Source organism: Labeo rohita, chromosome 6, assembly GCF_022985175.1.
Source record: "Labeo rohita strain BAU-BD-2019 chromosome 6, IGBB_LRoh.1.0, whole genome shotgun sequence".
Taxonomy (NCBI): Eukaryota; Metazoa; Chordata; class Actinopteri; order Cypriniformes; family Cyprinidae; genus Labeo; species Labeo rohita.
In genome coordinates this window covers 1,628,874-1,653,768 of record NC_066874.1, presented here as the reverse complement: position 1 = coordinate 1,653,768, position 24,895 = coordinate 1,628,874, and the positions used below count along the sequence as shown (strand labels likewise).

The window sequence follows — 24,895 nt, the reverse complement described above, 5'->3', positions numbered from 1 at the left end:
CTGGATGGCCACTCTCTCTAACAAACACTAGAAGAACTGAAGATGCTTCCTCTGAATTAGATTTATCCTTGCCTTGAGCTATTTCATAGAGTGGTGGGGACAAAATCGGCCATTGCAGCTAAATGATGCTTGTGCCTCCGGTGGTGTGTGGATGTCTGTATGACACCTGTGCAAAAACAGAGTTGTTAATCTTCTTATGGCTGCAGTCTTTAAGTAGTGGAATGTGGTGGATGGTTGTACTAACATGGTTTGGTGTGTGTGTGTGTGTGTGTGTGTTTTAATAGCTTGTCTAATCTCATCCCAGCAGGGTTGCCAATCCTTGCCATGTGGCTGTGCCACTAACAGGATTCGGAAGAACAGAGGGTGAGCACTTTATTGGGTGATGACCAGTCAGTGAGTGCATGTGCTGAGCTAAATTATATTACAAAACAACTTACTGGTTTGGTTGAGCTGCACTCGTCGTCATTTATCAAGTGACCTGAATAAATACATTCACACAGTATATTAATGTTGTTTTATTAAGTGATTATCCAATATGAGCACAATTAACCGAGAGCCAGCTGCTGTCCAGATCTGACCTGCATACTAAGATATGTCATCAAGCGATTTCCTTTTCCTGGCCAGTGCAAACACTTTGATGTGGTTTGGCAAGAAAAGACATGAAAGAAAGACATTAATCATATGAAATGCAATATCAGAGTCTCTATCGAGATCTGGCTTTGTTGCAGCTCCAGCCTTTTGTAGTATAACGTTTTGTTTGTTCTGTGTAAATTATTTATATTGACAAATATTTATATTTACATGCCTGCTTGCATTCAGAGGTTTGTGAGTGTGTGGAGTCGGCGTGCTTGAGTGTAAGTGATGTCGCCACCAGTGGATCAATCGACTCTGTGGCCTGAGAGAGCTTTTGTTCTGTATTCAAGTAATCACATGCTCACACCAACACACCAGTCTGTACTTAACTCCATCACATTATTGCTACAGGACTAATTTCCGAGATGTTTTATGTTAATGCTTTCAGCACAAGTGAGTTTCCTGTGGTTTCATGCCACTGATTGCTGGCCTGTAATGATTTGTGTATCTTTATTTAAAAACAAAAAAACTCATAAGGTTCTGATTTTTTTGAGAAATGTAACTTACAGTAACTGAACAACTGCTGTGCTATATTATTTCACTGTTGTGTTTAATGTTGAGATTAATTCTCTACAATAAATTCCTCCAAAATCCAAACTGATTTGTGACCCTGGACAACAAAACCATTCTTAAATGAGAAGTCCACTTCCAGAACAAAAATGTACAGATAATTTACTCACCCACTTGTCATCCGAGATGTCCTTGTCTTTTTTTCTTCAGTTGTAAAGAAATGATGTTTCTTGCGGAAAACATTCCAGAATTTTTCTCCATACAGTAGACTTCTATGGTGTCCACGAATTTGATCTTCCAAAAAACAGTTTCAATGCTTCACAGGGCTCTAAACGATGCCAGCTGAGGAAGAAGGGTCTTATCTAGCAAAACAATTGGTTATTTTCTAAAAAAAATTTACTATTTATATACCTTTTAACCTCAAATGCACGTCTTGTCTATTCTCTGCGACACGCATGCAAACTTTGTGTATTCGACATACCCTAACTGTATTGACCCCGATTACACAGAGTTTGCATGCGCGTCACAGAGAACAGACAAAACGGGCGTTTTGTACAAATGTTGTACATTTTTTGGAAAATAGCTGATCGTTTCAATAGATATGACCCTTCTTCCTCAGCTGGGATTGTTTAGAGCCCTTTGAAGCTGCGTTTTGGAAGTTTAACCTTGCGGGTACCATAGAAATCCACTGTATGGAGAAAAATTCTGGAATGCTTTCTTTAAGAAATATAATTTCTTTACGACTGAAGAAAGAAAGACATGATCATCTTGGATGACAAGTGGGCGAGTAAATGATCTGTATATTTTAGCTTTGGAAGTGAACTTCTCCTTTAAGTAGCATCAGTATATTTGTAGCAATAGACAAAAAGTGGTCAAAATGATCAGTTTTCCTTTTATGGCAGTAAACATCATGTTCCATGAAGATATGTAATCATATGTGTCATATTGTAAATATATCAAAACTTAATTTTGGATTAGTAATATGCATTGCTAAGAACTTAATTTGGACAACTTTAAAGGCGATTTTCTCAATATCTTTATTTTTTTGCACCCTCAGATTACAGATTTTCCAATAGTTGTATCTCAGCCAAATATTTTTTATAAACCATGCATCAATGGAAAGCTTATTTATTCAGCTTTCATATGATGTATAAATCTCAATAAAAAAAAAAAAAAAAACTTATATGATTGGTTTTGTGGTCCAGGTTCACATTTGGCCAATATACTGTACTTAAACTTCAGAAAAAAAGTTTACTGTCCTGTTTTTACACGCCGCGAGGTGGCGCTCTGGAGCAGCGTCGGGGCGCACACCTCGCGCGTGATTGATCGTTTCCAGTGCAGTCAGTCCTCGCACTGCTCAGATCGAGGCTGCTCGCGTTCTGAACACCGAGCCGCATTCCACTCGCGCCACGGAACGGGATATTTCGGCGAGTTTGGGAATTTAACTATGTCTAGGACATGCCATCCAAGGATCACTCGAACGTGTAAGTGCTATAAAGGAACTACCTGAACTGTCTACGTTAAAATGCTTAGAAATGTGAATGGATTCTTCAAGGCAGTAGTTTTGTACGGCAGGATCTTGTAGCCCAGCGCCGTGTTGAGTCGAGACTCGTGTAGTGTGTAATTTAAGCGCTGCTGTGGTGTTAAAAGTGTGGAAACCAGCATTCGGCTTCCACACTATCCAAATACCACAGACTATTCTGTACAAAACTTTAAGTACCCGGTTGTTTTCGAAAACTGGATTTTGGGGATTGATCACGTTCAGAGACTTTGTAAACACTCCGATATCTAGTTTGCTGGACCTAGTAGTTGGAAATGTGTTTTTTTTTTGTACAAGAGCGTAACCTGGAATGAAAGGCTGGGAATTTATTTGCGATTACATTTCCTCGAACGCTCGGTTGAATGGCAGCGTCAAAGTATCAAACGTATCGCTTTCGTTTATTCGACCCGGTTTGTATACTTTCCAAACACGTTGTAGAGTTCAACAAACTCGGGTCGTTGTGTCAAAGCATTTAGATCCCTGGGAAGAACAACAGCAAGCGGCACGGTGAGGGATTGTTCTGGTCGGGTTAGGTCAAACTTACTGAGAACGATAAGAAACTGACATTCCATAGGCGTTTTGAGCAATTCGCACGTAAATAAAGACGTGGACGTTTGAGGAATGCTGTGTATGAACACCCCGATTTGAAAATTGCCTCAAGACCATATGTTGTTAAAGGGGCTATTTTTAAACTACCATCCAGGGGCACCCTCGTCTCAGAGGACCACATGTTGCTTTTGGTAAAAATCGATAGGCGCTAATTGATTTATAAATTATTAGTCACGGCGTGTTGTGTTAAAAGGGCGTTAACAGCAGAACTGGTTATGGAAGCTGTTGTTGCGGTGCATCTGAAGGTTCTGCCTGTCCGTGGGTGTGTATAAGCGCCTACATAGGCTACTATTCATTTTCACTGGATCTGCCTGTATGTTATCCCGTATAAACCATTTGCTAGGATTCTAATAAGTTGACAGACGTGACCGCATCATCTGGCCCTACATGACCATTGAGCTCGCACAGGCTGTTTAATGATCCTGGACTGGTGGGATTGGTTACTGATGGTTCTAAGGGGTTTAAGAAATAGACCCTACTAAAACGATTGGTCTCGACATCTCAGACGACTATTCATGGTCCCTGTCTTTCCTATTGTTATCACGACGTGACGGTTAGGAGCGTGACGGACATTCAGATGGAAATTGGGAATGTGTTTCCTCAGGCGTGAGGGAATCGTTTGTTTAGACTCCCAACACAACCCTAACGGGAATCATCTCGCGGTTTGCCAGTGACAAAAAACGACTTAAGGCCCCGTGGGTCAGTCAGTTAAAGCCATCTCCCTCGTTTGGATGTATATAGTAAATATTTGTGTAACCAAAGCACTTAGCCGTTAGATTACGGTTGAGCTGACTTTGTTACCTCACTATTGTTGTACGTGTGTCTAATAATTTTGATTTGTCAGATGTTTAATATAGACTTCTGAAACGTGTTATCAAGTTTGTAAGTAATTCGTATAAAATTAGCTGGTATCTTAACCTGGTGTAGTGTCGAGCAAACTTTACCTCAGAATAAAGACGTGTGACCCTACGAAGAGCGTTTTTACCGTGAAAAATCCGTTATACAGATTCGCGCCGGGAGCATTTGTGATGTGTGGAGTTTGGAATGCGAACTGGCCCGCGTGCTGCTGTAGAGCGACAGATGTGCGCATGCGCGCAGGCTTCCCCTCCTCACTGGTGCGACTGGTTTTACTCAGACCCGCAGCAAAACTAATGACCAAGATTAGCTCCTTTACCAAAATAATTTATCTCAGCAAGACAAAAATGATTGGAAATAAACTGCGTGAGCAGGGGAAATAATTACGCAGGGAAGGATACAAGCACTGCAGTAAATTGGGCACAAAGGGAGAGAATTAGGCTATTGTTTTTGTTATAGATTATTATGAGTGGAGATTTGAAATGAATTTGGCCAAACTAGAGATTAATAATCGTGTGGGGGAGGGCGATAAGATCTTCTTGGCAAAATTGCTGCTATTACATATTACAGTTGCAGTTTTCACTACCAATACCATTACAAACCATTAACTTTTAACCATTAAAACCATTAAAATGTTTTGGGACATATTCCATTAGGATTTTTTGGTCACCAATAGAAGGTGACCAATTACCAGTAGAGACCAACAGGGTCCATTACAGTTTCCATTAAAACCAATGCAAGTCCCATTATGACCAGTAAAACCATTACAATTTTTGTGAAGATGTGTATTGTTTTTTTTTAGCAGGGATGGTATGTGCATGGATAATACAAAGCTGCTTATCCAAAAACCCATTGCAGTGCCATGGTATTTTTGGTACTTGTTTGTTAGCGGCTGGTGTTCCACAACAAGAGTGTCCTCTTTGTATATTTTGTGCTTGTCTTGTGTTGTCAACATCCCAGGCTGCAGCATGAGAGCTCATAATTGTGGCATTCTGTGGCCCATAGCTCACCCTCTGTTTGACTTCTATTTATAATCTCTCTCTGTGTCCGCTGCTATTCTCTCTCTGTCTCTCACTCCGGGTAAACGCCACTTTGCCAATCCATAACGCGAGGGTTTCAAGACTTAAAACTTGACTGAAAGAAGTCTCTAGGGTTCCTAGTGATCTGTTGGTCTCTCGTGCTCTATTATAAGTTAGTGAGTTATGAAAATATTGTCTCTGATCTGAGAATGTGACTCCCGAGACATATCAAGGCTCTCAAGCAAATCAAAGTAAACCTTAACCGCTAAATTACCAGGCTGGACACCATTATGAACTTTGCATGTAGTTTTTTCTTATATTTTAGTGTTTGTTTTTCTAGCTTTGTTTATATAAGTAGCATTTTGTGCTTTAGCTGTTAACATGGTAAAACCAACTCAGGAAAGTGGAAATACAAGACTTTTGACAATTCAAATTTTTCATCATTCACATCCCATTCTCTCACTCTGTCTCTCTCACAAGTGTCCTAAGGCCAGTGGTGATATTAAAAAGCATTTAAAACGCCTCGGTTTGTTAAAGAGCAAACAGCGAGAGGTCTTCTTCACACACAGACCCTGCTAACTCCGTCCAAGCTTCAGGCATTCACTGCACAGTTTGACCTCCCATGAAATGACGTTCGCTAGCGATAGACCGATAAATTGGATGATTTTTGCCCATTTTGAGATCCATCAGCATTGGCTGATAGCTTTACCCACTTGGCTTTACCCACTAGACTTGTTAATGGATAATGGCCAATTTTGTTTTTCAGATATTTTAGTGAATTTCGAGCGAATTCCTGCATGCATGTTTATTTTCCAATTGCAATCAATTGTAATTGTGACATGCATCAAATACATAGTGCTTTTAATTTGACATTGGCTGCCTCATTCTCTAGTTATGAACCCATATCGGTCAACGCACCATACTGGAGATCATGCTTCAGAATGCAGACAAATGTTCCACAAATTCAGTCATAACAAACAGTCATTTTGACCTTTGCAGTCTATCATTGGGTCTGTTATTGTTAATTGCTCATACCTTTTGAATTCTGTTGCTATGTGGCCATTGCTTTCCTTTTTAATGTGCTTTGAATCAAGAATGTCACAGTGCTCAAGTCAAAGCAAAATCTGATTCAGAACAAGAAAAGCAAGCAGTTCAAAGTTTCTTTAGTTTGAAAATTTTATCACCTTCAGTAAAACTCCGCAACTAGCTTTCAATGGGATGTGGTTTTTCTGTGGATGGCATGTGAACACTCTGAGTTGGCAGTTATACATTATTAATATCCAGCTTTTTCCAGTTTTATTTTCATCCGCTACACTTTTAACTTCTTCAAAGGGCCTCCGTTCTCTCTCTTACTCTCTCTCCTGTCTGACATCTGTTATTTAGGATGAGTTGTTTCTCAGGAATGGCCAACAATTGCTGCGGTTACACCCTGCAAGCAAACCGTTTTCCATTATACTTGAATGCATGTAGATGTGAACACATCCGTTGCTTAATACAGAAGCTTGCTGCCCTTTGCACTTTTAAAGACTTGGAGTTTTGTGTTTGTAATGTTGTGGACTTACGGTGCACAGTTTGCACAGCTAATCGTGGAGTAGGTGCGTCAGTGCCGAGATCATCCTCCTCTCAGACTGTAATTCCGTTCTTGCACAATCTCTTGCTAGTCAAGAGTTGATTCTTAACTATTTCAGCGGTCAACTTGGAAATGCAGTTGGTTTTGCACAGAAAAAGAAAAATTACAGTTGAGAGACAGTGGTTGGCGAGACGTGGGAAGCAGATCGCTGCCACTTTGGCTTGTTAATTTGTTTGTTTGTATTTCAGCTCCTGCTTCCCACTGCTTCAACCTCCTCTCATGCTTTTTTTTGCGGTTTCATTGGCTGATTGCTGCTATTTTGCTTGTTGATAGTGTGCACATCTGCAGCATCTGCGATCCCTGGCACATGCAATGAGCTGGATGCAATTTGGGGTTTTTGTTGCAGACTTAAAGCTGAAGTGACTTCTAAATGGAATCGCAAAATAATGACTGTTTTAAACAGATAGTCTCACCCAAAACTCACTCCATTGCTTGAGTCAGCATTGCTGCGTCAGACTGAATGGGCGTCTTAAACATAGAATGGCGCCACAGTGTTTATGCTTTTTCAGTAAAATCCAATCAAATGGTATACTATAAATTGCCTTTGTATATTAAGCTGGAATTGAAGTACTGAGAATTTCACACACTTCAGCTTTAAAACATGAAAGGACTTTTGTTATACGGTGCTCATGGCTAGACTTTATGGCTTTGTGTGAAGCACGTTGTCTTATGCTCTCAAGTGTGTTTGAACAGCACAAATGACACGAGCTTGTGACGTACTAATGCGTTCTGTGTTGTTTGGATCCAAAGTCAGAGTATTGTATACTGGAGTTTACTGCTGTGTGAGTCATTTTTGGGTCCTGCAAATAATATGCGACTCACGTAGGAAACGGTCATGCATCCATACGGCTGATGCTACATGTTTTCTCTCTCTTTGTCAACTTGACTTCTCTCATCACTCCCACTCGCTCTGCTTTTTCTCCCCTTTCCTCTGGTTGTTTTCTTCTGCGCCTCTCATTGCTCTTCTCCTGTGCTTGCGTATGTGTGTGTGTCAGTGTTTGGATGTGTTTCTGGTAAATGGACGTGGTCCAGCCCCAATCTGAGATTTGTTTTTCCTTTAAATGCAGTCAGTGGCTAAAGCAGCAATCAGGAGGTCTGGCCTGGGAGTTTTTTCTTTTTTACTCAGTATTTTTTGATTGTTTTTACAGTGCAGTGCTTTTAAGTGCAGATTTTTCAATAGCATATTTTTTGACTGCAATTGTGAATTGTGAGCTGAATTTCAATCAGTTTGAGTTGTAGTTGTGGATAGCATGAAACAATTCGTATTCAGCCTATTTTGTGTGTATTTCAGCAAATCTTGGATTTAATCTCTTTGTCAACTCATTTTCTTTCAATTAGCACAGGTTTTGTAATTCTTTTTGGACCTGGAGCTCATGCACCACCGTTTTTGAGTGAAAAGCATTATTTTTAGATAATTTAGTTTAGTTTTTTTTTTGTTGTTTTTTAATGGCATCGCTGTGAAAACCACCTTTTGGCACCTTTATTTTTAAGAGTGTAGACTATATATTTTTTTTTGGTTGGTATTGAATTTTTTACATTTTTGCCTAATAAACACTACCGGCCAAAAGTTTTGAAACCGTAAGATTTTTGTCTCTTCTGCTTCCCAAGGGTGCATCTATTAGATCAAAAATACAGCAAAATCTGAAATATTTCTACAATTTAAAATAGCTGTTTTCTATGTGAATATATTGTAAAATGTAATTTATTCCTGTGATCAAAGCTGAATTTTCAGCATCATTACTCCAGTCCTTCAGAAATCATTCTAATATGATTTGCTGGTCAAGTAACATTTCTGATTATTATCAATGTTGAAAACAGTTGTGCTGCCTAATATTTTTGTCAAAACTATGATACATTGTATTTTTCAGGATTCTTTGATGAATAGAAACTTCAAAAGAGCAGCATTTATTTTAAAAGCTTTTAGTAACATTATAAATGTCTGAGATGTTTGATCAATTTATTGCATCCTTGCTAAATAAAAGTATTTCTTTAATAATGGATGGCATGAAACATTCCTATTTCATGTTTTTCATGTATTTAAATTTTTTCTTTTTTCCTTTTTTCAACTCATTTTCTTTCAATGAGCACAACTTATGCACCACAGTTTTTGAGTAAAAGTCATTATTTTTGGTTATTTTGGCAATGTTCTCTGAAAAACTGTGGTGCAGTAGCTTAGATCAATGAGGTCTACGATTAGTGAGTTCCAGAAAGGAATACAAAACCTGTGCTAATTGAAAGAAAACAAGCTAACAAATGATTCAGTCTAGTATTTGGCAATAATATAGCATAATGAGAGATTTACAAGTAATTGTTTGTACAAAAATGATCCAAATTGGTTTGGGAAGTTGTTCTTGTGTGTAGTCAGAAGGTTTTATTCCAATGCAATGCATTTTTTGGGAAAAGACAATCCCCTCCAGGTCAAAATCATCAGAAAACAACATGAATGTTAAAGATGCTTTTGATGTGCGGTGTAAAATCAGGGTCCTGAAGCAGAACCAGTTGAAAACCGCTGCGCTAGAAGCACCGTCAGAATCACAATCGCTGCTCTGTTCTCCCCTGCGATTTCACACGGCGCTGCGGCATTGCATTCTCCGCGTGTTGCGCACACACACGCGTGCATTCGCTCAAACACACATTTCTCTTCCCTCAGTATTGTGCGCCGCTCTCCTCCTGCAGTTTTAACCACGCAGACGTTTAAATAATTCAGCATCTTAAGCTCGGCTTGTAAATAATGTGAGCCCACATATTGCACTGCAGCGAACTCTGTGTTTAATTTAATACAAGTCGGTGCATTCATAATTTCAAAGAGCCTCTTTAATGCAAATGTTTCAATTATAAATGACACATGTACACACACTGCAACACGTAGTTTTAATTATAACGTGCTCTAGCGAGAACTAATGAGATTTATTTCCTTCACTGAGTTATGGCATTGCTCAAACAGTTTTCTTCCCGTGAGTCAATGCGTCTGTGCTCTCTGCTCTGTGTTTGTCTTGTTTGATTGCACTAAGTGGTTGTATATCTAGTGCTGTGTTATTACAGGCCTTGCAAGACAGCACTATTTTCAAGTTTTCTTTTTGTTTTTATGCAATTAATTCAGTCCCAACCGCTTTGCAGTAGCTCACCCACAAATCTAAGTTCTGTCATTGTTTAGTCATTCCCAATTTTGTTTCCTTTTTGCATGAAATGCAATATGAGATTTTAAGCTGGAACGTCGGCGCTTCTGTTATTGACAAGGAATCGTTGTCTTCTTGTGCCTGAAACCTGAACTTGCATAAAACATTAACACTATTCCACTATTGCTGCATTGCATTTTACAGTGAGAGCTGAAAGGAGCACTGAGGATTATATATGCATGCAAATGAGTGCATTAAGCTTTGTGTTTTGGCTGTAGATTGTTTTAGCAGTGCTGTGTGTTTGTATATGTGATGCTTTCTCTGTATTTGTTTATTGCTTAACTCTGTTCCACTACTTAGTGAGCTGTCTACTGCCTACATACTGAAATGAAACCACACATTCGAAATGCATTATATAGGCAACAGCTCTGTGCATTATAGAAAAAAACATTTCTCATGAAATATTGCATGGTGAGACTTGAATTGCATGGAGAGACTTGGCATAAAATCACACACAAATATTGGTAGACATTGTTACAATTAACTGTTTCATTGATATTGAATGAATTGTATGTGTAAAAGTTTTCCAACTGATCTCGGCACAGTTTTTTTAAAGGATTGCCTTCTCTGTGAAGGATGCATGTGATGCTGCCCTGAAATATGGCCAAAACTATCTCAGATAGCAGCATAAATATTCTGTCTACCTTTATAGCATATGGCAGACTTATAAAGCTTTTAAGTGCCGTCTCGAGAGGGTTTTGGAACAGGGTGTTTGTGTGTATGCGAAGGACGAAAGCTATCTCAGATTGCAGTGTGACATTCATGCTTTTCCTTATAATCCTTCAATGAGCGTATCTGATGTCTGAGAGGCTGTTGTGTGCGTGGATAGTGTAATCTGTAAATTCTATACTGTGTTAATGTTGTCATTTCACACTTCACCGCACCTTTTAAGAAGCCTGATTTCACATTACTAACATTCCAGCGGCGTGAGATGAAACAGGCATTTGCGTGCGCTTGACTAAAGTCTTTTATTATGCCGTAATGTTTTACATTCAGATCATGGTTATGGTGTGTAAAGATATAGTTGTTTTTGCTGGAAATTCAACTCTAGAATGTTTTACTTATTAAACAACCATGCAGTAATGCCTACATTTTAGATAAACTGAACACTTCCCTGCTTTTTAAATGAAAGGCTGTGTATCTCATTTGATTAGTTTCCTTTTTATTTGGAACTCGATAGACAGAATCCAAAAGATAAGGTTAAGCAAATTAATAAGTCTGACTTCAATGCAAAACTGGTGCAGTGTGACACATCAAAACTAAGTGTGACCCTGGACCACAAAACCAGTCGTAAGTAGCACAAATACATTTATAGCAGTAGCCACAAATACCTTGTATGGGTCAAACGTATCAATTTTTCTTTTATGCCAAAAATTATTAGGATATTAAGTAAAGATCACGTTCCTTGAAGATATTTTGTAAATTTCCTATTGTAAATATATAAAAACTTGTAATATGCATCGCTAAGAACTTAATTCGGACAACTTTAAAGGCAGTTTTTTCAATATGTATTTATCCTATTATAACAACCCATACATCAGTGGAAAGCTTATTTATTCAGCTTTCAAATGTTGTATAAATCTCAGTTTCAAAAAATTGACCCTTTTGACTGGTTTTGTGGTCCATGGTCACAAATGTTCATAATACACCAATTTGTGGTAGATTTTACAGTTACACTCTTAAAAATAAAGGGTTTATTGACACATTTGGTTCTATGAAGAACCTTTAACTTCATGGAAACTTTACATTCCACAAAAGGTTCTTTATAGTGTTAAAAGGTTCTTTAGATGATTAATGTTCTACATGCTAAGAATAAGGTGTTTTTTAAAAGGACAACTTATTAGAAAATGAAAATTGTCATTTACTATATTAACTATAATAAAGAAAATATTGTGAAGAATGTTGGTAACCAGACATTTCTTTTTCCATGCTATGAAAGTCAGTGGCTACCATCAACTGTTTGCCTACCAACATTATTTAAAGTATCTTCCTTTGTGTTCAGCAGAGGAAAATTCAGGTTTGAAACACCATGAGTGTTTGCAAATGACAGAATGTTTATCTTTTTGGTGTACTATCCCTTTAAGAAACCCAAAAAACCCCAAATGTTTTTTTTTCTATTGCATCAGTGTGAGAAACAACCTTTTGTAGATAATATATTTTTTTTCTCCTTGGTAGTGGATTTTTACAATTTTTGTCCAATATATGCTACCGGTCAAAAGTTTTAGAACAGTAAGTTTTTTTTTTTTTTTTTCTTCTTTTTTAAGTAGTCTGCTCAAAGTCTGCATTTATTTGATTAAAAAATTGTAAAAACAGTGAAATATTATTACAGTGTAAAATAGCTGTTTTCTATGTGAATATATTGTAAATTATAATTTATTTCTGTGATCAGAGTTGAATTTTCAGCAGTTCTCCAGTCTTCAGTGTCACATGATCCTTCAGAAATTTCTGATTAGCAGTGTTGAAAAAAGTTGTGCTGCCCAAAATGTTTGTCAAAAGAATGATACATTTTATTTTTCAGGATTTTTTGATAAAAAGAAACTTCAAAAGAACATTTGATTTGAAATAGAAAGCTTTTGTAACATTATACATGTCTTTACTGACACTTTTGATCAATTTATTGCATTTATTTAATAATAATAATAAAAAAAAATTCTGACAGACTCCAAACTTTTGAACGGTAGTTTATAATGCTACAAAAGCTTTCTATTTTAGATAAATTCTGGTATTTTGAACTTTCTATTCAAGGAATCCTGAAAAACAGATTGTACACAACTGTTTTGAACACTGCTAATAATCAGAAATGTTTCTTGAGCAGCAAATCATCATATTAGAATGATTTCTCAAGGATTATGTGACCCTGAAGACTGAAGTAATGATGCTGAAAATTCAGCTTTGATCACAGGAATCAATTCTATTTTAGCATATATTCGCATAGAAAACAGCTATTTGAAATTGTAATAATATATCACAATTTCACAGTTTTTGCTGTGTTTTGGATCAAATAAATGCAGCCCTGGTCTCTACAGGTTCACACACATCCACCATCACATGTACCGTCATGCTGTAGTGTGTTTCCATGGTGCTGCTCAGCGATGTGTGAAACAGTGGAGTGTCCATCAGGAATGCGGCGTCACCCACACGAACACGCCGCCCCTCCGTCCGCCCCTGACCCCTTCAACAGCCCCGCATTCATCCATCTCTCTGCCTCTCATTCTCTCTCTCTCACTCTTTGTCTTTGCTGCTTTTGTTTTCATCAGAGGTCCAGAGAGTCAGTGGTGATGAGGCAGCGATGCATTGTTTTCCGCGAGTGAAATGCAGCGGCGTTTAACTTTCGGGGTCGACCCGCGACATACGCTGAAAGGGGAATGTTTATCCCACGCGAGCGGCTGATGCAAATGAACGCGAAGGTCGAACTACAACAACGGCGTTAATTTGGGCTTAACCCGTTTAGCTGTGTGAGAGGCTGTTCATCTTGTCAAAGAAGTTCATGGGGATTTGTTCGTTATTGTGGTTTTTGTAAAAAGTGGGATGTTGGCGGACAGTTGCTCATCGTTTTTGTTGAGGTTAAACGGTTGAGAAGTTTTATTTTAAATGTTGTAATTATGCATTACGTAGATTATATAGATGTGGAAGACATGTGTGATGTGTAAAATGTGAATGATTTTCCATCCCACCCTTATTCTGATTCAAAACATTAGGAGTTCATTAGGAGTTTACTGAGTCATTAAAAGGCTGTGATATATAAAGTTATTATTTTCCACCCACGCGGCTTTGGTTATGTCAGCAAAAAGGTTTATTCAGAGTAGTTAAGTTATCAGTAAAGTTATTACATTTTACATTTACAATAAATCAAAAAAGATTATGGCAACAAACTTTACTTTCTCAAGAGTAACACACTGAATCATTCACAATAATACTAGAAACAAATAAAAAAAAAAAAAAACATTAGTGGGTTATTAAATGCCAATGTTTTTCTGGATAGCTGATTTATATAATTAATTATTATTATTATTTTTTTTTTCATTTTTAATTTAATTTAATTTCTTTTTAAGATAGATTTTTTTTTATTTTATTATTATTATTTTTTTTATTTCATTAGATTTTATTTTTAATATTTAATTAATGTTTTTTTTTTAATTGAATGTCAATGTGCAATTGTTGAATATAATATATTTAAATTTAATTATTGCATTTTAATATTTTAATTAATATTTAATTATTTTATTTTGTAAGTTGTGCTTGGTTATGTCAGCCGAAAAATTAACAATAATACTACAAACAAATATTAAAAAAAAAGAAACATTATTGGGTTATTAAATGCCAATGATTTTCTTGGATGGTTTATTTATATTATAAGTTTTTTAAATGTATTTTAGTACATCTATTAATTTTTTTTTTTTTTATATAATATTATTTCTTTCTTATATATATATATATATATATATATATATATATATATATATATATATATATATATATATATATATATATATTTATTTATTTATTTATATAGAATAATATTTATTTATATATATCAGAATTTATATATATATATATATATATATATATATATATTTTTATATATGTCAGCAGAAAAGTTTATTTATATATACATTTTATATATATATATATATATATATATATATATTTATTTATTTATTTATTTATTTATTTATTTTTTTAGAATTTGTAATATTTAATTGAATGTCATTGTATTAAATACAGAATTTAATTGTCATAATTTATGCAATTGTTGAATATAATATATTTAAATTGAATTATTGCATTTTTATTTTCAGTTGTACTGTATGTCAGCAGAAAAGTTTATTTGGAGGAGCATAAAGTTATTACATTTTACATTTACAATAAATAAAACTGAAAAAAGATAATGACAACAAATTTTACTTGCTTTAGAGTAACACTGAATCATTCACAATAATACTACAAACAAATATTTAAAAAAACTTTTTAATTAATTTTCATTTAATATAATTTTTATTAATTTATTTTTATTTTTTACATTTTTAATATTTAATTGAATTTTTATCATTTTAATCGAATGTCGTTGTATTAAATACATAATTTAGTTGTCATAATTTATAGCATTTGTTGGATTTTAATTTAAGTTGTCTTACATTTAAATAATAATAATAATAAAAAAAACGCTTTTTAAGCCTTTTTCTCCTTTAGACACAATTTACGACGGTGCTGGTCTCATGAAGTAGGTGTTGTAGCAAAATAACGATGATTACATTGCGATTTGTTTGGTCACGGTTGTGTTTTGTGCTCTCCAATTGTTTCCTTCCCAATCATTGATGAGTAATCAAATTTCATTCATACACATAAAGATTGTTTGATTGAATGATGGAGTGCTACAGGAAGCTTTCCACCCAGTTGTTTTCTCTCGCTCTGTTCCTCGAGCGTTTCTCATGGCCGGGGAATGTCGTACGTCTGGTCGGATGATCATATGTGGGATCGTCCCAGTTTACAACGGTACATATTTCTCTCACCATGACCTGGTCGCTCCCTCTTGCACCCTTCAGCTCTCATCGGGCGGGTTTCTGTCTGCCGTTTTGCCGGCGTACAGCAGCCGTACAGGAGATTCTCCCGGGCCGTTTGGCTCGGCGAGTGAACGAACGGGTCGTGCCAGCCAGACGGAAACAATGAAGCAGGCTAGATCTGTCTGTCATTGGCGGCTGATCTACAAACACACAAACACACCCACAGAAACACGGGCCATGTGGAGAGCTGGGAAACTAGTCGAGCTGTCGTCCTGCTCAACACTCTTGTGGGTGTTTACGTAGAGTGAAACGAGTTTGTTGTTGATTCTGAATAAACTGACTTTGGCTACAGTTTTTATAGTAGTCAGACAGAATGATGTTCAGCTGTAACAAAAAGTTACAGATAATTTACTCACCCCCTTGTCATCCAAGATGTTCATGCCTTTCTTTCTTCAGTCATAAAGACGTTATGTTTAGGGATATAGTGGATTTCTATGGTGCCCGTGTGTTTGAACTTCCAAAATGCAGTTTATATGCAGCTTCAAAGGGCTCTAAATGATCCCAGCTGAGGAAGAAGGGTCTTATCTAGCAAAACAATCTGTTGTTTTCTTAAGAAATGTACAATTTATACACTTCTTAACCACAAATGCTTGTCTTGTCTAGCTCTGCGATGTGCATGCGTACTCTGTGCTCTCCGGTTCAATACAGTATGTTGAAAAACTCTCATCTCATTTTCTTCTCCAACTTCAAAAAAACAGAAGAAAAAAAAGACATGAACGTTTTAGATGACAAGGGGGTGAGTACATTATCTGTAAACTTTTTGTTCTGGAAGTTGTTTTTGATTTTTAAAATATTATCATCTGTTAGTAAGTCATTGGTACTTCCTGTAGAGCAAAACACTGTCACTTCTTGTCATTCATCTGTTTTTTTTGTGGTGACAGCATGCCAACTTAAGATTGAACCAGTGATGTCAGTTTGGGGCGGGGCTACAAGTTTTTTGACCAATTGCAGATGGGGAAATATTGAAAAAACGCCTTTGATAACATTAATTATTTTTGCACCTATCTTTTTTTTTTTTTTTTTTTTTTTGACCTCAAATCCACTGTGTTTAGATATAATTATTTATTTTATGGCTTTTATTTACGTTATATTTTTATTTACACCTTGGGCAAAGCAACTTATTGCATTCAAAACTACAACTTTTTTTTTTTTTTTTTTTTTTGCCAGAAAAAGTTTTAGAATTTTTATCATATGTTAATGTAAAAATCATGTGTAATTTAGCTTGTGTTTGTTTGCTTTCTGGTTTTCATTTTATTTGTTACACTTGTATTTCCTTGAATTGCCATGAAAACAGCCTAAGATGCTGACATGGCATTAAATAAAAAATATACTACTACTATCAAGTTGGTAAAAGGGATTCATATCTATAACTGGTTCTATTTTCTAATGTTTTTGCTGTTTTTAAAAATAATCTTTTTATATACTACTAAAACATTTATACACTGTCATTCAGAAGTTTGTACTTTTTTAAATTTATTTATTTATTTATTTTTATTTTAAAGAAGTCTTCTCACCAAGGCTACATTTATTTGATAAAAACACAGATGTAAAGTCAAATATTATTAGAATGTTTTCTCTCTGAATATCTGTTAAAATATAATTTATTTCTGAGATCAAAGCTGAATTTTCAGCATCATTACTCCAGTCTTCAGTGTCACATAATTCTTCAGAAATCACTCTAAAATGCTGATTTGCTGCTCAAGAAACATTTCTCAGTGTTGAAAACAGTTGTGCTGCCCAATATTTTTGTGGAAACTGTGCTTTTTTTTTTTTTTTTTTTTTTTTCTCAGATTTCAAAAGAACAGCATTTATTTGAAATATAAATCTTTTGCTTCACTTTTTATCAATTTATTGTTCTTACAGAATAAAAGTATTAAACGGTGGGGTACATGGTACAATCTTTCTCTTTTGCAGTGCAGGAAAGGAAACTTTACTTATCTTAATGATTTCAGTGGATTTTAGGAGTTTATAGGTTAAATTGAGATATTGTTTCTATAAAAAACTACCTGGAAGTAGTCATGTTGAGTAAAAAATGTATCATAATGTCTAATAATCAGAATATCTTGTTAAATACATCTAACCAATATTCGATACTCCCTATCAGTGCTCTATTATTCCTTTCAGTGTAATTGACAGAAACATTATCCTGTACAAATCAATAACGCTGTCAGAGAGAATTCAGATAATAATTTGAGTGTTATCGCTGAAAGCCCTCACACACACACGATAGCAAATGCGTCACAGTCTGCTCATGTGTGAGGCGTTGAGCTCAGGATCTGTGCGTCTGAGCGTTCACACCTGCCGGCAGGAATCAGAGATGTGGATGTTGGCAGGACTCATGTTTTTCAACAGAGTGCTTTGAGCGTTTGGCTCCGCTCGTATCAGAGCACCAGCGATCGGCTCGCAGGAAAGATAACAGGGAGTTTAACCGAACAAAACCCTAGTGTTTCTCAACGCAGCGGAGATGATAAACAGGAACGAGGACTAAGGGATGGAAAATGTGGAGAACTGGTTTATAGTTGGTAGTTGTTCCTTGGAAGCGTCATTGAAGTTGTCAGCCTTGTAAATGCAACTTTGTTTCCCAAAGGACTCGTTTATCTACACTGACTCCTGAAAAGGCTTCTGTTTTTTTTTTTGTTTTTTTTTAATAAAAGTATAGCAGATACTTAAGTAAAAGGATATAAATATCAGGTGTCACCTTATATTTTCAATATGTGCTAGTAAGATGAGATTTAAGTGCTTAGTTTTATGATCAAATCATACTGTATAATGCAATGCAATACGATGAAGATGAACAAATAAACCCTCCTCAAAAGCCTGAGACTCATATTTGTGACCCGGGACCACAAAACCAGTCATAAGGGTCAAATTGAAAGCTGAAATAAGCTTTCCGTTGATGTATGGTTTGTTGGGATGGGACAATATTTGGCCAAGATACAACTATTTGATAATCTGAAATCTGAGGATGCAAAAAAAAAAAAAAAAAAAATCGAAATATTGAGAAAATCACCTTTAAAGTTGTCCAAATGAAGATCTTAGCAATGCATATTACTAATCAAAAATTTACATAATGTGTTCATGGAACATGATCTTTACTCAATATCCTAATGATTTTTGGTATAAAAGAAAAATTGATAATTTTGACCCATAAAATGTATTTTTGGCTAGTGCTACAAATATACCTGTGCTGCATGGTTTTGTGGTCCAGAAGCCTTTGCGTATTAAATATGATACAGTAGGCTTTATAGGGTTTTGTACAGCTGCACATCTCTCGTGAGCATATACAGTTTCTTTGTATTAGTTGCATGAGTTTTTTTATGATCGCAGGGTGCAGCCAATCACACCACAACCGGCTTGATTTCACCACTGGAGGTTTCGAAGAGAAATCAGCGTCTTGATTGCGCCGGCGTCAGACAGCTGATTGCAGGAGACACCGAGAGCGTCCCGTGCACACGCGTCACGCCGGGACGTCTGTCTGTCTGTGCTTGTGCGAGAAAGAGACGCTATAAACTACAGCATAAATGCGTCTGATTGAATGATATCAGGGGAGGTAAAATGATGGGTTATCAAAATGCAAAAACCTCAGAAAACATCTAGAAATATCTACTCTGTGTGCGCAGCCAAGGCGATGTGGGTGGAGAATTGTGTTAACTGAAAATATATGTATGATCCAATCAAATTTTGTTGGATGAAATCAAGTCTGGCTCTACATTACTTCCTGCTGAAAATACATCGCATTATGGAGGTTAAATGAGTTGAGTGTCATTTTATGTTGTGTTTGTGTGTTAGCAGATTTGAGGTGAATTTCGTTCTTAGTGCTAAAGCATTTATTTGATTGTCCTCCCAGCCAGATAAGATTGGTTTTGTCTGAAATGGAGTAATACGGTGTTTTGGAGACTAGTTAAGACGTTTATTGAGCTGAAGTCGAGCGCTTGTCAGTAGAGGTTATCGGCTTTGTGTGAAATAGTACTAGCTGACTACATGCTGCACATTGTGTGTTGTATACTATCTAAAACAGTGTGTGACATCCAGTTATCACTGGAAATATGTCTTTAATTCTTTAACTCTTGGCGTTGTGATCAAATAAACAGTCAAGAAATAGATTTTTGGATAAAATCATGACTGATATATGGTTTTATTGCACTGGAAATAGAAAGGCATTGCATTATGTTAAAAGTATGTTTTAGAAAGACGTTTGTTCTGCTCACCAAAGTTGCGTTTAAAAAAAAATGTAGTAAAAATTATTCAGTATTTTACAATTTAAAACAGCTCTTTTCTATGTGAATATATAGTAATATTCAAAGCTGAATTTTCAGCATCATTACTCCAGTCTACAGAAATCTTTCTGATATGCTGATTTGCTGCTCAAGAAACATTCCTGATTATTATCAATGTTGAAAACAGTTGTGCCGCCAAATATTTTGGTGGAAACCGATATGCATTTTATCTTTCAGGATGCACAGATGAATAGAGAGTTAAAAAGAACAGAATTTATTAGAAGTAGAACTCCTTTTTTGAACAATTTAATGCATATTTACTGAATAAAAGCATTTAACTTCTTTGTTAACAATACCCTGATTTGAGATATTCATTCTCAAATGATATCAAATTATGAATTGTCTTTACAGTTGTATATATTTAAAAGTAATATTGTTGCATACAGTTGCTTTAATGTAATTAGTGAATTTTTGTTAGTAGTTTGTGTAACTAACCTGTAGTTTAAAGTTGCAAACTAGCAAAATCTGCACAATTGTATCTGTTTTATCCTAAGTATATCCTCCAGCCCAGTTTGTTTACACATGTTACCTGTCTCTTATGTAAATGCTGAGGTTTGAGAGGTTAAAACCACACACTGATGTCATGCATGCAAATAAAAACCGCTCAGACTCTCAAGGTGAGTGAGTGTGTGTGTGTGTGTTTTGTAGTGGTGAAGAAGTTGAGCTGGTCTGTCTGGTTGAGTCACTTTTCACAGTTGGTTTATTGCAGATGTTACTTTTGTCTCTTGCTGAGCTGCAGGTTGAAGTTTGTCTGAAACCTCATGGATCCGCAAGATAAAAACACTCATTCTCATGGTCTTGCTGCCACGCCGCTATTGTAAACAGCACTATTAGTGTTAAGTAAACCGTCGGATCTAAGCATATTCCTGCACATTTGCGTTCCAGTCATGAACAAAATTGCATTATCCAAAATGCAGAAATGTTCCAGAAATTTACTTTTTGCATCATCTTAAAGGGACAGTTCACCCAAAAAATGACTTTCGTCACTTACTCAAGCTCATGTTGTTTCAAACCTGTATATTTCTTTCTTCTGTTGAACGCAAAAGATATTTTGAAAGAATGTTGATAAACAAACTGGTCCCCATTGACTTCCACAGTGTTTCTTTCCATACACTGGAAGTCAATGTGAACCGTCAACTGTTTGGTTCAACAGAAGAAAGAAATTCATACTGGAACAACATGAGTAAACTAAAATCCCTTTAATACTACAGTACATTTTCATACACTGTTCTTCAAGAGAATTGCAGCTGTGTGAATTCAGGTGTGTTCGTAATGACAGCAATTTAATGTCTTTAAACTTCTCAATCTTCATTTTCCTCAATTAAAGTTTTAAGCATGTAATTGTGTGACATCATCACCTTTCTCTGAGGTTGCAATCAGCACCTGTCTTATACAGAACACACACTCACCGTCTCGCTCTCTCTTTCTGTGTGCAGTGGCACAAATCTGCAATTCAATTTGCAACGGTTTAATTTGTGTTTAAGATGCAAATGTAGCCTTTCTGATAATGAGAATGCTAAACAGAGAGGAGGGAGTCCAGAGCGCTCACACACTCATTCATTAGCTCACAGTAATGGTGTCAACACACACACACACACACTTGTGTACGAATCCACAGCAAATGAGACGCGGGACAGAATAGAATTATCTGTCTGTAAAGGTCACAAAACGAGCATTAAGACAGCAGGAAAACAAATGGGATGGAAAATTTCACTCTTCGACTGTTTTAAACACCTCTAATGCTGAGAGACATACAGCCTGAAATGTAATCAAGAAAGAGACAGGAAAACAAAAACGTAGAAAATAAAGTGAATTCAGTGTCTGTGTATACACAGTTTTACTGTGTGTGTATATAACTTTAATATATTTCATACAGAGCAGTCAAATCGATTAATTGCGATTAATCGCATCCAAAACAAATGTATGTGTTTTAAGCTCACAAATTTATTTAAACAAATAAATAAACATTTTATATATATATATATACACACATACACAAACACATTTTATATGTACATTTTATATAAATTAATGTTTACTATTATTATTATTATTATTATTATTATTATTAATATACTTTTTTATTGGTTCATTAAATTTGTAAGCATAAGACAATTAACCACTTTATTGTTTTTGACTTCTTTATTGCAGTTTCTATTAATAAAATAGATTAAATGCAATATAAATAAAATACAAAAAGTTATTTAAATTTTGCTTTTTCAATTTCAGTGTTTGCTTAAAACACATACAGTAAATAATTTAATTGCATTTACTATGGAATCACAATTATTTATGACTTTTAAGGCTTTGTAAGCTAATATTGCAGAGAAATACAAACTAGTGCACTATGCGTTGTTCTTTTTTATTGTTGTATTTAAAGCTTTGTTTTATAGTTGTTTAGTCATTGCACGTGCAGACCCCAGAGATGTCCACCTGTTCTCCATGTGTCTGATTTCATTTGGAGAGCGCATGTAATGCACTACTGCACCGTAAAAACAATCCATCCGTTTCTAAAATTCACTCCTTATTTGCATAACACCAGGTGACTGGAATTGAAAGTGCACCATAATCACTCATTGCAAAAACATGGCAATGGATATGATGTAATAATGGCGGCACGTCTGTGCAGCTCACAGAGAGACGGGTGAACGAATGCAGCATTTAGCCTGCTTTACTAGTTTATCATTCATTCCATCTGTGTGTCATGCATATGCATGCATGCAAATGTTCACGCGCGCGTATTAAACACATCAAGCTGTGATTGTGAGATTGACTGCTCAGATGCGTCTCTCCTCATAGATCACACGTCTGTCTCATTCTGCTGTTGTGGAAGGTGACAAACTTGTTTGATTTAAAGAACTTGTGCAATTTTATCTTGCGTTTTATCTTTCAAAGACACTCACAGCTGTACATTCTGTACCGCATCTTACGCTTCACTGAGCTTTTGTTGCAGCCAAGTAGGAAACAGGAAAGAGAAGGACGGACAGACAGAGAGTTCACAGTTGCTGCTTCGCTCGTTTTCTTCGGTTTTCCTCTGGAATGTTAACAGGCCGAGCCCTCACAAGTCATCGGTGCAGGGGATTCTGGGTAACGGTCTCGTAATCCCAATAGCTAGGTGATGTAATGGAAGATTTTTGGTCATCCTGGTCTGTTGTGAAGTAATCTGAGACAAAACGTTCTGGTTTTCTCTTTCATGGATGATTTTAATGAGAGAACATCCCTGAATGCTTTCAGTTGACACTCTTGGACGAATCACTCTGTGATGTGAAGGACTGGCATGAAGTCAAAATATTAAATAAAGACTGGGGGATGTTCAACAAACACTCATGCTTCATGCTTTCAAAACAGTCAGAGATTAAAGTTTAGCACAGCAATTAGTAGTAAAAAATACTGTTTATTTTCTTCCAAGGGAAATGAGTTATTATGATAACTTATAAACTGTTCAAAACAGACCTACTGCGAGCTATGACGTTGTTAAACAATGATATAAGCTTTTGTTGAATCATCAGCCCACATTATTTAAACCTTTTTTTTTTTTTTATAATTGTGTGACAGGCAAATTTCTGGTTAAAAATACATCATAACACATGATTATGCAAGCTAAATCTTTACCAATCACATAATTGTGACAAGCAAATTATGCCACAAAACACTTTAGCCTCTTCCACTCCCTTGAAGCACTGCAAATGACAATAAAAGTCCTGTTCTCTCGAACTACTTACATTTTTGCATATCTCTTGCAGCACATGGAAATAGCATAAGGAACATTTGGTTTGTTATTAACATTGTTTTTATATTATAGATAATTGATAAAATACTCAAACATTTGTTTATATTTTTCTACAAATTTTAATTTGACTGTCATTTGCAGTGCTTAATGGGATTGTAGTTCTTTCACTCACTAAAGCCTTTGTTAACGGCTTTGTATCTTTGTTTTTGCATCCTTTTTTACTTTGCAAAATTTCCAATGTGATTCACCTTGTAGCTGGTTGGCTTTGTTTATGGCTTATAACTCTATAACAGACTTTTTTAAAAATCCTTATGGGACAAATGAATGGTCCAAGGTTGCTGAGAAAAGCTGTTTTGCTTTATTATAGAAAAAAAGGTGCTTTTGTGGCTGAAATCAGAAGGCAGATTTATAGACATTTATATTTTGTCTCTGCCAAACGTATCTCAATTTAATTTAGGTGTTACATTTTTGCATTTGCATTTTTACATGCAATCACAGAATGTTGCTATTTTGTTGCAACAGTGTTTTGTTTGGTTGCTATGGCGTTCTGAGTGGTTGCTGGGTGGTTTCTGTTTTATTCAAAGATGTTTAGATCAAAAAACGGGATAATATAATGGTTTTATGGTTGAGTGTGAATGGGGATTTTTATTCTAAATGCGTGGTAGATGTGTAATGTTTGCAGACGAGTGCAGTGAACTAGACATGCTGGTGGTTAGAGACAGGTTTCAGGAAGCTTAGAGCAGCGTACGGGGGCAGGGCTGGAGATGAGGGTGTGTGATGGGGGATTTTACAGCTCCATAGGGGGTAAAGAGGGGTAAACGGGGGTCGAGTGTAAACAACATCTGTTTATCCCCCTGCTTTACTTCTGTTTCTGACAAAATACTGGTTACTACAGGCATTACTACAGTAAAACAGATTTTAAAGCTATTTACAATGTTTAAAGAAGTTCATATTTCCATTTCTTATTGTTTTACAGTAGTAACTGTGGTATTTTGGGGGAAAGGTTGTGTAAATGTTATGCATACAGGTCATACGTTTGTGGATTATCATGTGCTTTGGATGTAAACACAAAACACTGTTTCTTCAGTGACGTATTTGTGTACTGCTGGATAAACACGCATGTTCAGCTTTGCATGCAGTTCATTTGTCTGCAGCTTATTTACTTTTTAATTAGTGGGATAATGAGCTGTGAAATGACCGTGTCAGTGCTGACTGGCCACTTCCTGTGCACTCGTGTTTTTCTTCCTGTCCTGTTTAAAATTGCAGTTTGAAAATCAGAAACGTCACTAAAATGTGATTATACACTGGAAACCTAATATTAAATAGTGTTTTGCATGCAGCAATAAACCTTTCAA

The 24,895-nt window shown here is 35.9% G+C and overlaps 1 protein-coding gene across 1 annotated transcript in view; it reads left to right on the top strand.

Moving 5' to 3' along the window:
* The first annotated feature begins 2,470 nt into the window (after positions 1–2,470).
* plxna1b (plexin A1b) overlaps positions 2,471–24,895 on the top strand; it is a 142,251-nt gene continuing 119,826 nt past the window's right edge. Inside the window, exon 1 of the mRNA XM_051112164.1 lies at positions 2,471–2,627. The gene's annotated coding sequence lies outside the window, so the exon portion shown is untranslated. The remainder of the gene's footprint in view (positions 2,628–24,895) is intronic.